We start from the raw sequence: 14,913 nt of genomic DNA on the forward strand, positions 1-14,913 counted from the left end.
ACAACTGGTGAAATCCGAGTAGATTCTACAGATTATACAAACGTCACTTTCCTGGGTATGATATTGTCCTATAATTATGCAAGATGTTACCATTGAGGAAAACTGGATATAGTTCAGGGGACCCCCCCGTATATATATTTTTTTGCAACTTCGTGAGAATCTAGAATTTGTTCCAAATAAAGAGTTTTAAAAATAGGTCATTTATTCACAAAAATGTTGAACGGTCAGTACGGCCTGGCACGAGCCGGTCGGAACAGAGCCCAGCCACGAGCAACCAGCGTGGCCAGCCCCATAAATGTGGCCCGTCAACTGCACACAAACCCCAGGGTGAAACCAAAAAAAACGAGGTGTTGAATGTGGCAGGGAAGGCTGCATCTCTTTAAGATTGTGTTTATTTGGGGGGGCACCTGCGTGGCTCAGTCGGTTAAGCATCCGACTTCGGCTCAGGTCACGATCTCACAATACGTGGGTTCGAGCCCCGTGTCGAGCTCTGTGTGACAGCTCAGCGCCTGGAGCCTGCTTCGGATTCTGTGTCTGCCTCTCTCTCTCTCTCTCTGCCCTTCCCCTGCTTGCACTCTGTCCCTCCCTATCTCTCAAAAATGAATAAATGTTAAAAAAGAAAAAGAAAAACCACAACTTAGTAGAATATTTACTGTAATTAGTATATTACTGACGACATTTATCCCTGGATAGTAGCATTATAGGTGATTTTGATTTGTTTTCTTTCATGTATTTTCCCTTTTCCCCCACGACAGATCTAGATAAATAAGCTACGGTTTCAGTCTTCTTTGGTTGCAAGTCACAGAAAGCAACTCAAATTAATCTAATCAAAAACAAGTCCTGGGAAGGATGTTGGGGGCTGAGGCAAAACAAAGAGTGAGACTTGCCCACCCAACATTCTCTCTCTCGCTCGCTCTCTCTCTCTCTCTCTCCCTTTCTAAAAGAAGCCTGATCTTTGTCACAGTGGGAACATGTCCATTTAAACCCCACTGCCCAGCTTCCCTTAAAACTCGGTGTGGCCGTGTGACATTATTACAGCAGACTAGATATAAATGGAAGTCCAATGGGTTGGAATCCTGGGAAAGGGTTTTTTTGGCTTGTTTGTTTGTTTGTTTGTTTGTTTTTAAGTGGCTGACTGTGCAGGCAATGCCCTTTTGACCCTCCTCCTTCCTCATTCCTCCTGTATGGGATATCAACATGATGGCTGGTGCCGCAGCAGCAATGATGACGTTACGTGACCTTAAGGATCGAAGCGCCATGCTGAGGATGGTTAGAGCAGAGAGACAAGAATAGTCTGTGACATTAGTGACTCTCTGGAGCCACAGACCGGACCAGCTGCCTGATATTTAAGTCACTCTTTTTCCACTGCCTGCAAACTCATCCCTGTGCCATCCAGGGCTCACAGGACCAACAAGAAACTGGAGAACCTGGCTTAAAAACAAGCAAGAATGGAGGCAGCTGGAGAGTTAAGAAGCAAGAACCACACCCACAAAGTTATGGGTGACCTCCTCACTCGAGTGTGGTAATCCTCCTTCTCGAGAGAGCAGCAGCTGGGTTAGTAAACAGTCACCTGTGTCTGAAAGCAAACCACATCCTTTCCTGGAACCCAAGCGTTAGGTTGGGAAAAGAAGAAAAACAGAGAAGTCTATCCATCTGCCTTCTAGAAGTCCCTCTTTGGAGATCCTGCTGGTTTATTCTTATCTATTTCCGGGGAGAAACTTACCTTCTCAGTGTCTCAAATAAAACATAAGTCATGAATATCTGTGCCCACATTTCTCCGTCACAAAAGACTTCCCCACCACGGCAAGCTGTAAAGCATGGGGGGCTGCCTGCATCCACCCCTCACGCCAGGTAAGCCCTGCCAGCTCAGAGGTCCAGGAGGTGATGAGACCTGCCTCCAGCAGAGAGCTGGGAGTACCAGGAAGAAGATTATTGGCAAAACCCTTTGGAGCCCTGAAATTTCCATCTCATTGTAATTGTCAAAAATGTTAAGTGTCACCTAAGCCCACAAGGGGCGAGGCCCTAATTGTGGCACATCCCACAAGTTGGGGCGTGGAAAAGAACTCCATTCATTTTGTAGCCCCTTTGTTCTTTTGCCCAGGACTCAGCTCCAGAGGAAGAAGCATCCAGTTGGGTCTAGCTTGGGCCATGTGATGCCTTGTGTGCTGGGTGGAGGGCAGATTCCCTCCTGATTATAAACCCCACTCACTGCCATTGAACTGTATCCAATGGGAAAGGGACAGGAGATTCCTCAAGCAAAATCAGAGGAAATGGGTAACTGGGAAATACATGTATTTTAACTTTAAATAGAGAAAATCTAAATTCAGTGTTTAAAAGACAAAAATCCAGGGAAGCCTGGGTGGTTCAGTCAGTTAAGTATCCAACTTTGGCTCAGGTCATGATCTCATAGTTCATGAGTTCAAGCCCTGCATGGGGCTCTGTGCTGATGAATCATAGCCTGGAGCCTGCTTCGGATTCTGCGTCTCCCTCTCTCTCTGCCCACCCCCCTGTTCTATCTCTCTCAAAAATAAATAAACATTAAAAAAAAAATTTAAAAGACAAAAATCCATGTAACACTTTAACTGAAAACTTTTCGAAAACACAAGTGCCAGGGAACTAAGGTGATACTCAGATTGCATATCCGTGCTTTACAAGTTCCAGTTTCTACGTCCAGATGAATTCTGTGCTGAAATCCACCCGAGCAATACCGTGATTCTCTCGGGTCACACGACGGTGAATGGAGTGGTCCCTGGTACTGATGAGCTCCTGAGTCCAGAGAGGGAGCAACAGATTTATGTGACAAACCATGAAATGATGGGTAAGACCTGTTAAAGGCACCCAGCAAAAGCACCATGGGAGAACAGGGAAATGGGGTTGTTAATTTTGGTCCTGAAGATCAGAGGAGACTTCCTGGAGGAGGTGACCCTTGAGTAGATGGGAGATGAAGACACAGCTCTGAATCTCATGCTGGATTTTTCGGTGGAAAACGGTGCGTCTCTGACATTTTTTGAGCAGAGGGATAATATGGTCTTATCCCAGCAGCACTGGAGAGATTAGGTCGCCCCGGCCGGAGAGGTCGGGAGACCAGTAAGAGTGTGGCTGGGATGATTCAGATTAGCAGTGATGAGGGGCTGTTTTAGAGTCCGGGGAAGCTGCGGTAATGATGAGAAGCCGCATTCCGGGGAGCAAGACTGGGCAAGCCTTGATGAATAATTGGATGTTGGGGGTGAAGTGGAAAGTAACGTAAGACTTCTGTCTTGGGCGATCTGGTGAATTGCAATGCTGTGAACCAATCTGGGAACTTGGGAGCAGTGTGAAGGGGAAGATGAGAAGGCCGATTGGGGTCAGGTAGGGTTTGAGATGCGTTAGAGACACCCTGGCAGAAACATTCAGTAGGTGAGTGGATGCCAGAGTCGGAACCGTTGGTACTGGTGACCTTCGAGCCCTAAGCGTGGACTGCCTTTGGTTCGGTCACCTTCAAGATCCCCAGTGGGCACGTGCTCCTTTTACAGTCGCAAAAAGGAATACACCGCGTTTTGAGAAGAGCTGGGAAATCGGAAGGATCATGGACACGACAGAACCTATGAGTGAGACTGTTGGACCGGCGTCAGCTCAGCTCTGGGCAGATCGACACAGTTACCGAGGACACACGTCCTCTTTGCCAGGCTCCGGGGGCGCAGCAGGCCAGCGGGACGGTGACCGTGACAGATGTAGCCCCGCCCTCACAGAGCCCCAAGCAGTGGGAAGGTGCCAGCAGAGGAGAGATGAACATCTGTGCCTCTTTGCCAAAAAAGGCAGATTCCAGAAGCTTCAGAACTCCACGTCTGGCTGGGCAACAATCCTGAAGTCTCGTAAACCCCAGGAGAACAAGGCAGGAGCGGAGGGTCCTCTGGGGACCGCCTGGATCCAGAGACCACTCATACGAGAGGAAGCTCTCCCTTCCTGAGAGGGGAGACTCCAGAGACGATGCGTCTGGGGTGCAGCCAGACATTTGGCAGAGGTCCTCAGGCGGCTCCCGTGGGCGGGTTCCACAAATACCGGCTGAGGGCAGTCGTGTGAGACAGATTCAGAAGAGGCAAAAAACTAAATGCAAAGCTTTGATTAATGGGCTGCTGTTCAAGCAAGAGAAAGGTCTCGAGACCTCAAGGTTCTCCTCACGGCTCTGTCCTGTGTATCTTTAAAAAAAAAACAAAAAACAAAAACAAAAACAAAAAAAAAACAAGGGAAATAGATATCAGCTCAGGACGAGGAAGAACTTAAACGATCCGAAAAACGGTCCAGTAGACCCTTTGTGGTGGGGGATCCCATGAGCAGGTACGTGGGCGAAGCCCCCGGTGGCCGCCTTCCGTGACCGTGAAGACCAGAGTGCAGTCTTGGAGGAAGGGCGCGGTGATGTCCCTCCCAAACCGAGCATCCTTCCCGTCCACGAGCAGCCAGTGGCACCCCCTGACCCCCGCCGTCTTGGGAAACTCACCATGTCTACACGTGAGCTCACTGAAGGCGGCTGGGTCTTGTGGGGGGCCCGGGATCTTTGCAGCCAGTCAAACCCGGTTCCCCTCCGCAGCCACAACTGTCCAAATGTGTGCATTTGTCACAAGGCACCCCACCCCTGCCTGTTTCGAGGGCTCAGTGAGGACCCACTGTGTACCTCAGGTGCCTCCATTCACCACCTGCTCTTCCAAGTATCCCGTGAGAGGCTGGGAGTCCGGCAGAAGGCCCACACACATACAGACCATTAAAATGAGGAAAGAAGCTGAAGAATGCATAATTACAAAGTGAGGGAGAGAGCTGGAGAAAAGGGTGAGAACACACTTCTCTGAGCCTAAAAATAGCATCTGTGCAGAGCCTTCTGGGCATGGCACACAGTAGGTATCTAATAAATGATGGCCTCTTTCCCTGCACCAGCTATGCTCCAACTGCCGTCACAAAGTACCACAGACTGGGCGGCTTAAACCACAGAAATATACTTTCTCCCCGTTCTGGAGGCTGGAAGTCCGAGGTCAAGTCCCACACAGGCCGTTTCTGGTGAGACCTCTCTTCCTGGTTTGCGGACAGCCACCTCCTCGCCGTGACCTTACGTGACAGAGAGCACAGCGAGCTCTCTAATAAGGACGCTAATCCTGTGGGAGCAGGGCCCCACGCTCGGGACCTCAGTTAACTTGAATTACTTCCTCAGAGGCCCTGCTTCCAAATGCAGCCACACCCGAGGGCCCAGGTTCAGCAGATGAATTTCAGAGAGACAGAAGGATTCATCCAGACCCAACGGGCAGGTGGGCAAAGATTCATCCAGATCCAATTCCCGTATCGATTTCCAGGACATGTGGGCAATCTGCCCCCTTCACCAGGGCCCCTCCCCGATCTTTCCAGCTGGTGAACTTGGTGTGGCGTGGTTTCTCCAAGAGCCAAAGGCAGCCAGGTCCTCATGCGTCAGACTGTGCCCCCCCACCCCCACCGGCCCCCAAAATCACAACAATTTCACTCCTAGGACCTCGACTGCCCGCTCCAGACCTGGACACACTTTTTGAAGTGGGAACCATTCAAGATGCCCGTGACCTGTCAGTGATGCTGGTGACCATATCATCTCCCATTTACTGACTAACGTAGTATCTTAACATTTGACGTTGATCAACTGTGTGCTATGTGCCGTGCTAAGGATTTTATGGGTACTCACTCATTCAGTACTCACCCAAACCTGTGAGGTGGGTCCTGAGATTCCTTCCCTCTCAGGGAGCCCAGGCACCCGCCAGACAAGGGTCTCCCCCACCAGGTCACATGGGAAGGCCATGCCGGGATTTGACCCCAGGCCATCAGGCCCTGATGCCCCCCTACCCCCCCCCCCCCCCCCCCGGGAAGAAGCCTCCGCCCCGGCCCCTGTGTCCTGCTGAGGAGTGGGTCAGGGAAACAGGGAAACACCTGCCTTCCTAAAACCTCAGACTGTCGGAAGTGTTAAGGAAGAAAATTCAAATCTTGTAGCTAGTAATTCAAAACATTATTTTTATGCTAAACGTGCCTCTGTCACAGAGTCGAATCCAAAATGTATGAGCATTTTGCAAGATAAAGCGGATGCTTTGGGGGAGTTTCAGCAGGACTGACCCTAGAAGATTTCTTTCTCTTCCTCCGAGTACCGGGTACCGGGCTGGACGAGCCCGGGATAAACGGCTCTGGCTTACAGCGTCAGGCTTGGGCCCCCCCGGCCCGTCCCTCAGAACTCACCCACGCTGGCCTCACCTGCACCCCCCGCCTCTCACCCACCTAGACCGCCCCCGTCCTCCCCCTGCACCCACTTTCTCCCCTGTGAACTCCACGCAACCCCAACACCCTCCATCACCCATCTGCCATTTCATAAACCACGCTGGCCTCCTGTTTCGTTTTTTGCTTTTCACGTGCGGTTTCCAACCTTTTCAGTAAAACCAGCAGTCCTCTGCAGACAAGAGCCGGGCCGTCGCTTCTCCACATGACCAAGGGCCACATCTTGCACACGGCCCCCGCTCTGGGAACACGCGCTCATTATTTTGAGGACAGGTATTTCCTCACCGTTTGGGGCCGTTCCTGCTGAAAAGCGCGTGCCCTTTCTAACAGGATGGCCCATAAATCCCAGCTTTGATTGCCTGGGACCAGTTTGTACCAGTGATCTTTGGAAACCATACGGATGTGCTGACACGCATGCGGTTTCTGCCTCAAAGTCGCTACGTGTGCTTCCTGCCGGGCTCCTTGTCTGTCCCTTAGATCTCACCTCCCAGATGAGGTCACCACCCTCCTTATACCCGCCCCGAGCACCAGGCAGCTGTCCGCGGCAGCACTGGCTCGTGGCTTTGGGCAGGCTCCAGCACGGTGGGCTCGCTTTGCCTTCTAGGTCCCCGGCACGTAGCAGGCTGCATGTCACACAGTAGGCAGTCAATGAAATGCTGGTGGAATATCAAGCGATCTCCTGTTGAGGCAGATATGCACAAACCCCGCCCTCCCACGCCCCCCCCCCACCAGGCTCGGGGCGGGGCGCCTGCCTCCCCCCACCCGCCGTGGCCTTGGCCGGGAAACCAGAGCTCAGGGCTGGGACCCCGGGGGAGAACCAGGGCCAGTTCTGGCGATCACAGTGGGAGGGATGATGGCAGCGTCTGGGAGGAGCTGCTGCGGGTTTGCGGCCCGGCCTTGTTCAATTGCCGTCCTGCACTGCCATCTCCGGGATGACAAGAGGCGCGGCCAACTCGGCCCGCAAACACGAAATCCTTCTCCTAACCGGGGCATTCCATCCAAGAAAGGTCGGGGCACTTGAGAAACAGTCACTTACCACTATTCTCCCTTGGTTGGGGGGAGGTGGGGGACAGGGAGTTGTTCAGAGCTTTCCAGGGACAGAAGCCAGAAGCCCAGACACTCACGGCCCGTCCCCTCCGCTATGAGCTGGTGAGACCACAGGGCCAAGACAGGGAGGACCCTCGACCGGGGCTCATCCCAGGTTTACATGCCTAGCAGGCACCTGGGTCCTCATCAGATGCAGCATCTGAGGCAGCGGGCGGGGGTGGTGCCTGAGAGCCTGCATTTCTAGAAAGCCCCAGCGGCCACTGCTCTTAGGCCCCAGTCGATCCTTGATGTTCAAAACGTGGTCCAGCGACCAACAGCATCCGCATCAGCAGCACCTGGGAGATTTCTGCGACTCAAAATGTGGTCCTCATTTGACTCATTCCGCAATACCCCAGAGCTCGGCCCCACCCCAGACTTCCTGGATCAGAATCCACATTTGAACCCGTCCCCCAGGTGATTCACAGACAGACACGGTCAAGTCTGAGATGCTCTGTTCTAGAATGCCGGTCTTAAGGCCATCTGCGTGTTGAAATAAACCACCTGTGCGGCTTTAAAAAAATACTGATGTGAGCATTCCTAGAGACCCCAGTTTAATTTCTTTTTAAACTTCCCCTGTTATTCCAACGTAAAACCAAGCTTGAGGGCTTTTGCTTTATATTAGAATATTTTCTCAGGGTGCCTGCGTGGCTCAGTCGGTTGAGCATCCAACTTTGGCTCAGGTCGTGATCTCGCAGGCGGGAGTTCAAGCCCCGCATTGGGCTCTGTGCTGACAGCTGGGAGCCTGGAGCCTGTTTCAGATTCTGTGTCTCCCTCTCGCTCTCTCTGCCTCTCCCCCACTGATGCACGCTCATGCCCTCTCTCTCTCTAAAATAAATAAACATTAAAAAAAATTTAAAGAGGGGCGCCTGGGTGGCTCAGTCGGTTGAGCGTCCGACTTCAGCTCACGTCATGATCTCGCGGTCCACGAGTTCGAGCCCCGCGTCGGGCTCTGTGCTGACAGCTCAGAGCCTGGAGCCTGTTTCAGATTCTGTGTCTCCCTCTCTCTCTGACCCTCTCCCGTTCATGCTCTGTATCTCTCTGTCTCAAAAATAAATAAATGTTAAAAAAAAAATTTAAAAAAAATAAAAATAAATTTAAAGAATATTTTCTCAATATTTTGTTTAAAAAAAGATCAAGTTCTGGGTGCTAGATATGCTATTACTGGAGACTTGTAGATTCCAGGCCCTTCTTTGTGTGCGTGTTAACCATCATTTGTCTAGGTTCCTGTTATCTTTCGATCTTGCTCATAAAGTTTGCTGAAATGCGTGTTGAATTACATTTGTTGGGGTGTCATTAAAAAACACAGAAAAAAGGGGCGCCTGGGTGGCGCAGTCGGTTAAGCGTCCGACTTCAGCCAGGTCACGATCTCGCGGTCCGTGAGTTCGAGCCCCGCGTCGGGCTCTGGGCCGATGGCTCGGAGCCTGGAGCTTGTTTCCGGTTCTGTGTCTCCCTCTCTCTCTGCCCCTCCCCCGTTCATGCTCTGTCTCTCTCTGTCCCAAAAATAAATTAAAAAATGTTGGAAAAAAAAAAATTAAAAAAAAAACACAGAAAAAATATTTTCTTAAATTTTACTAATATACTTCTTAGTATCTACCGGCATTTCTTTCTCCAGGGAAAACACAAATGTCCAGCCAGCACGTGAAAAGATGCTCAAACTCATTAACCGCTAGGGAAGTGCAAATCAAAATGCAGTGAGACACCACCTTGCATGGATGGATGTAACGTTTACAACGGAAATTAACAAGGGCAGGTGACGATGTGCAGAAATTGGAACCCTCACACGTTGCCGGTTGGGGACGCAGAAAGGTGCGGCTGCCGTGCGAAACAGGCTGGCGGTGCCTCAAAAAGTAAAAGGGAAATCACCACGTGACCCAGTAACTGGCAGTCCCAGCTGTATACTCGAAAGAATTGAAAACAGGGCCTCAGATACCTGTAGGTACATGTTCACAGCGGCATCATTCACAAGAGCCGAAAGGAATACGTTCATCCACAAGTGCTTGTCAATAGATGCGTGGAGAAACAAAACGTGGTCTGTCCGCACAATGGAATATTATTCGGCTGTAAAAGAGAACGAAAGGCTGACACCTGCTACAATGTGGGCGAGCCTTGAAAACATGATACCCGGTGAAAGGAGCCAGACAAACAGAAAAGAATACCGTGTGATTCCATTTACGTGAAGTACCTAGACGAGGCAGGTTCAAGGAGACAGACGTGGGTTCGTCCGTGCCTTCAAGAAACCATGAACTTTCCAGAACCACACCGTGGCTTCCTTGGATGTGTTCTAGGCCTATTGCAAAGTGAGTGAAGGTCCTTCTTAACCTCAATTTTGTCCAGAAAACCTCTTGTGTCTTCCAGTTCTTAAAGGGAGCAAATCATTCATACAGACATTGCACATTTTTGCTTTATTTCTGGGTGTCTCCATTTATTTTGCACTGGAAAAGGGATCTTTTCTTCCACTGTATTTTCTGAGGAGCTGCTATTTGTACATAGAAATACTATTGATTTTTTTTCATATCCACTCATCTTACAGTAGTTTTCCAGTTGTCTTGTGTTTCTAGATATGGCTCATGCCGTGCACAAACATTTTAGGCGACTTACTGATTTCCACTCCTTCCCAAACCATGTGCAGTGAAGGGCCAGACTGTGGTCTTCTTCTCAATGTGTTTTTACAAAACAGATGATGAGTCCATGGGATCCACTCTTGGATGTCATTAAAATGTCAAATTCCTAGGGGCACCTGGGTGGCTCAGTCGGTAGGGCATCTGACTCTTGATTCTGGCTCAGGTGATGATCTCACGACTTGTGGGATCAAGCCCCGTGTCGGGTTCCGTGCTGACAGCTTGGAGCCTGCTTGGGATTCAGGATTGTCTCTCTCTCTCCCTCTCTCTCTCCACCACCCTTCCCCTGATCGAGTGTGCGTGGTCGCTCTCTTTTGCTCAAAATAAATAAACACTTTTTTAAATAAAAGAGTCAAATTCCTAAAGAACTATTTGTTTTAATTTTTTTGTAATGCTTATTTATTTTTGAGAGAGAGACAGGATCTGAAGCAGGCTCCAGGCTCTGAGCTGTCAGCACAGAGCCCGACACAGGGCTTGAACTCAAAGACCGCGAGATCACGACCTGAACCGAAGTGGGACGCTCAACTGACTGAGTCACCCGGGCACCCCCTAAAGAACTTTCTAAATGTTTATTTCCAATGTCTGCACTTTCTTGTCACAGACCAGGAAACAGTGGGCAGATCAGGAGTGGTTTACAACCTCACTTCGAATATCACTGGTTTAGACCTCTTTTCTAACATTTTTAGATGTGGTGATTCCACACCTCTAGGACCCTCTCTGTGCCCAGTTACCAAATTCTGTTTATTACTGCAAAGTCATCAACAGTGATTATGGGAAACACAGGAACGTGGCTCAGTAAGTTACATAGCACCTGGTTGTGTGTGTGTGTGTGTGTGTGTGTATGCACGCTCATGTGTGTGCATGCCTGTCAAATAGATTTTTTTATGTCTAAAATCAGAAAAAAAGAGATGTCCATACCCCCACCAATACCTGATGGTAACTGCCTGAGACCCCCAAGCGAAAACCGGAAGAGCTAAGCCCTAAGTGAACTCTTGACCTACCACACTGCGGGCCAAACAAAATAATTGCTTTTCCCAAGCGAGTGTGAGGGTCCTTCCCTCCCGGAAAGTAACAGGAGCACTTACCTGTCTGCCTCCATTTCTTTTTGTTTTTATTTATTTTGAGAGAGAGAGAGAGAGAGAGAGAGAGAGACTGAGGAGGGGCAGAGAGAGGGGGAGAGAGAGCAGATCCCAAGCAGGTTTCACACTACGAGTGCAGAGCCTGACGCGGGGCTCGAACTCACGAACCCCAAGATCACGACCTGAGCCAAAGTCAAGAGTAGGACGCTTAACCAACTGAGCCACCCAGGTGCCCCGGGTCTGCCTTCATTTCTTAAACCTCTCTCTCACTCGCATACTCCTCCCACCTGGTCTTTTTCTGCTCCCCAATCACACGAAAATGGTTCTGGCCTCTAGGGTTTTTGCACCAGCTGCCCTCTCTCTCCCCCTCTCCCAATCTTGCAGGGTCTCAGCTCAGGCCACCAGCTCTCAGTGAGTCGCTCAGGCCTACCCCATCTAGCTTAGATCCCCGGTCCACAGTTGCCTCATGCCTTTTTTTTTTTTTTTTTTTAAATTTTTTTTCAACATTTTTTATTTATTTTTGGGACAGAGAGAGACAGAGCATGAACGGGGGAGGGGCAGAGAGAGAGGGAGACACAGAATCGGAAACAGGCTCCAGGCTCCGAGCCATCAGCCCAGAGCCTGACGCGGGGCTCGAACTCACGGACCGCGAGATCGTGACCTGGCTGAAGTCGGACGCTTAACCGACTGCGCCACCCAGGCGCCCCATCCTCATGCCTTTTTTTTAATGGTGCTCACACCATCTGACATTTTTCTGCGTTTATACCCTCTGCCAGATTATAAAGTCCATGAGAGGAGAGTCCTAACCTGTTTTGATCACCTGTGCATCGCCCGGTCTTGTATAATGCCTAGCAGAAAATAAGCATGTGTATGAAATGGACGAGTCCACGAGAAGGGAACAGCCGTGCGAAGATGAGAGGGAAAAGCATTTCTGTCAGCAAGAACAGCAAGGAGCAGCAAAAATGGTGTGTTCTAGGCAAGAAAGGCGACTGGCTGAGGCCGGAGGGGTGCGAGATGAGGTGGGCAGGGATGAGAGAGGTCGGGGCCTTTGAGAACATAGAAAGGATCTTGCCTGGCAGAACTTGATGAGACACTGACTGGGGAGGATGTGGTAAAGCACACACACCGCACACCCTTTGCCATTTTATAACCATTCTCAAGTGCAGGATTCAGGGGCATTAAGCACATTCACATGGCTGTGCAGCCGCTGACACCATCCGTCTCCAGACCTTTTTTCATCTCCGCAAACTCAGACCGCGTCCCCATCAAAGAATTCCCATCCCCTGGGCACCTCTACTCTTTCTGTCCTTATGAATTTGCCCTCCTGTGAGTGGAATCGTGCAGTAGTGGTCCTTCCGTGTCTGGCATCTGTCACTCAGCCTCAGGTTCGTGGCCCTCGTGGCTTGGGTCAGAGTTGTCTTCCTTGTTCATGGAGACAAGATACAGCTAACACAGTATCTTTCTGGCTTTTTGAGGCTCAGCAGTATCCCACTGTGTGTAAACACCTTTTGAGCACCCATTCGTCAGCACGGGGGGGGCGGGGGGGGGGGGGAAGGAGGCTGGGGGCTGCTGGGTTTAAAGGCTCTCTTGGGTGGGGACTGGCCCCAGGGCCACGTGGGCCAGGGAGGACAGCCGGGGTGGGGGGGCGCGCGCAGATCAGGAGCTCATCTGCCCGACCTGCCGCCTGTGCCCTACTTCCCACACGGGGCCCGGCCTCAGGACACCGGGCTGCAACCGCGGAACGCATCCCGGGAAGGAGCGGGCGGGGCCCAGCCGGGCCGCAACCGCGGAACCCAGCTCGTGCCGGCCGCCGCCCTCCCGCTCCCGACGGGTCCCCGCCCGGCGCAGCGGCGCCCTCCGCCCGCCATGGCGCTTGCGCAGGAAGAGCCCCGCGGAAGACGCGGGGCGCATGCGCAGGAGGCTCCGCTCCCCGGGAGTCAATCCGCGATCCGGGGTTTGGGCGCCGCCGAGAGCTCTGTTTATAAACACACCGCGCGGCCACCCGCGAGGGGCAACCCGAAAGGTAGTGGGGTCGGAGGTCAGAGGTCAGCAGGGGCGCCAGGGGCAGACCGATCCCTTGGCCTTTGCAGGCTGCTGGCGGCGCGGCCCGGCCGGCCAGGCCGTCCGACCGCGGTCCGGGGCTGCCGGGTGCGCCACGTGGTGCGCACGTGGTCCGGTCCCGGCGCGGACCCTCCCTTCCCCCCACGGCGCCGGCGGCCCGCAGCGCCCCCTGGTGGCGGCCCCGCGCGCCGCACCGCTCGTCGCGCCTGCGCACCAAGCGTCACGGCGCGCCTTCCGGTCTGCGCGCGACCGGGCGTGGGTCGGTTGCGTCCTTGCGACAACCGCGCGTCCTCCCGCCCGCCCGGAGTCTCGGCGAGGGGAAGCTGGGGGCGGCCCGCCCAAGGTCACACGCGCGGCGCCGGGTCGGCCCCAAGACCCCGCGCCGTGCGGGGGCGGGGCCTGCGGCGTCCACGTGGCCCCGGTGGCGGAGCGCTCGGCCCCCGCCGCTGCCTGCCCAGCCCGAGTTGGCGCTCGTGCGCGGCGGCCCCGCGGACGCTCTCCGGGTGCCCCGTGCGCGCTTCATGCGAGGGGGCCGCGCACACGAGAGGCGACGCGCCTGGCTTCTCTGGTCCCCTGGCTGGGCGCTCGCGGAGCCCCCAGGCTGCGCTGCTGTTAGAGCGGTCGCTTCCCCGCCCGCCTTTGATTTTACGCCCTGTTGCTTCAAAAAAGATTTGAGGAGGCTTGCAGAGGTTAGAAAGCCGACTTCCCCTGACTTACTTTTTTTTTTTTTTTTTGCCATTTTATCGGAAAGGCTCACCATTGCATTGCCGCTGCTGGTTGCTCTGTCAAAATTAGTTTGCCCACTTGAGCAACATCTAGTCGATGCCTACTGTGTGCCGGCCGTTGCTGCGGCCTTTGAGGTGCCTGGGTCACGTGTAGGGAAGAGGCAGCTCTAAAGCTGGTTAAGTTATCAGGGAAAGGCAGGAAGTACTTACCCTGAAGATCAGGCTGATGCTACTGTAACAAGTGGTTGGGGCGGGGTGCATGTGCATAAACATGAGTTTATTTCAAATTTAGCTGAAACCAAGCATGGGCAGCGCCCCCTCCACAAAGAATGATAAAACAAACAGTATTCTTTCTTGTAAATCTCTTAGAGCCCACTGATGCTCAGAGAATGCTTTTGTTTATTTTTGCTGAATTCTTTTATTATTATTTTAGAGAGCATGAGCAGGGGAGAAGGTCAGAGAGAGAGAATCTCTCCACACCCATGGAGCTGGAGGTGGGGCTCTATTCCGTCACCCTGGAATCATGACCCAAGCTGAAGTCAAGGATCCCATGCTCAACTGACTGAGCCAGGCAGGTGCCCCTCTCTTCCCTGAGTAATTTTTTTTTTTTTAATTATTTTTGAGAGAGAGAAAACAGGTGAGCGGGGGAGGAGCAGAGAGAGAGGGAGACACAGAATCTGAGCGGGTCCCGGCTCAGAGCTGTCAGCACAGAGCCGGACATAGGGCTCGAACTCACGAACTTAGAGAACATGACCTGAGCCCAAGTCAGATGCCCCACCAGCCAAGCTACCCAGGTGCCCCCCCCCCAGTAATTCTCAAACCCAAAGCCAGTCTCTAGTTGAAATCCACCCATGATCTGTCAAACTGAGTTGCTTCCCAATAAACTTGTCATTAAATGTAATTAATATGTGATACGAACTTTGAAGCCAAAAAGAATTTCATCAGTGACCTGAGCAACTTCTTGGCCAAATTGGATCATGGTTTTCCCATAGGGCACAAATACAGTTTTTCCTCCATGTTTTCTGCCTGTTACAATGTAAAGGATACAGAGTTGACACATTTTTGTCAAAATTTTGGCAACATTTTAAATTAAAC

General features: G+C 52.1%; 1 long non-coding RNA gene across 1 annotated transcript; it reads right to left on the reverse strand.

The window, feature by feature from the left end:
- Positions 1-784: 784 nt before the first annotated feature.
- Positions 785-6,957, reverse strand: LOC131500864 (uncharacterized). The gene is made up of 2 exons (XR_009256506.1): positions 6,398-6,957; positions 785-4,175 (listed from the first exon to the last, which is right to left on the reverse strand). It is a non-coding gene; the product is annotated as an uncharacterized LOC131500864 (long non-coding RNA).
- Between the last annotated feature and the right edge of the window lie 7,956 nt (positions 6,958-14,913).

The sequence above is a fragment of the Neofelis nebulosa genome, chromosome 18, assembly GCF_028018385.1.
Source record: "Neofelis nebulosa isolate mNeoNeb1 chromosome 18, mNeoNeb1.pri, whole genome shotgun sequence".
NCBI lineage: Eukaryota > Metazoa > Chordata > Mammalia > Carnivora > Felidae > Neofelis > Neofelis nebulosa.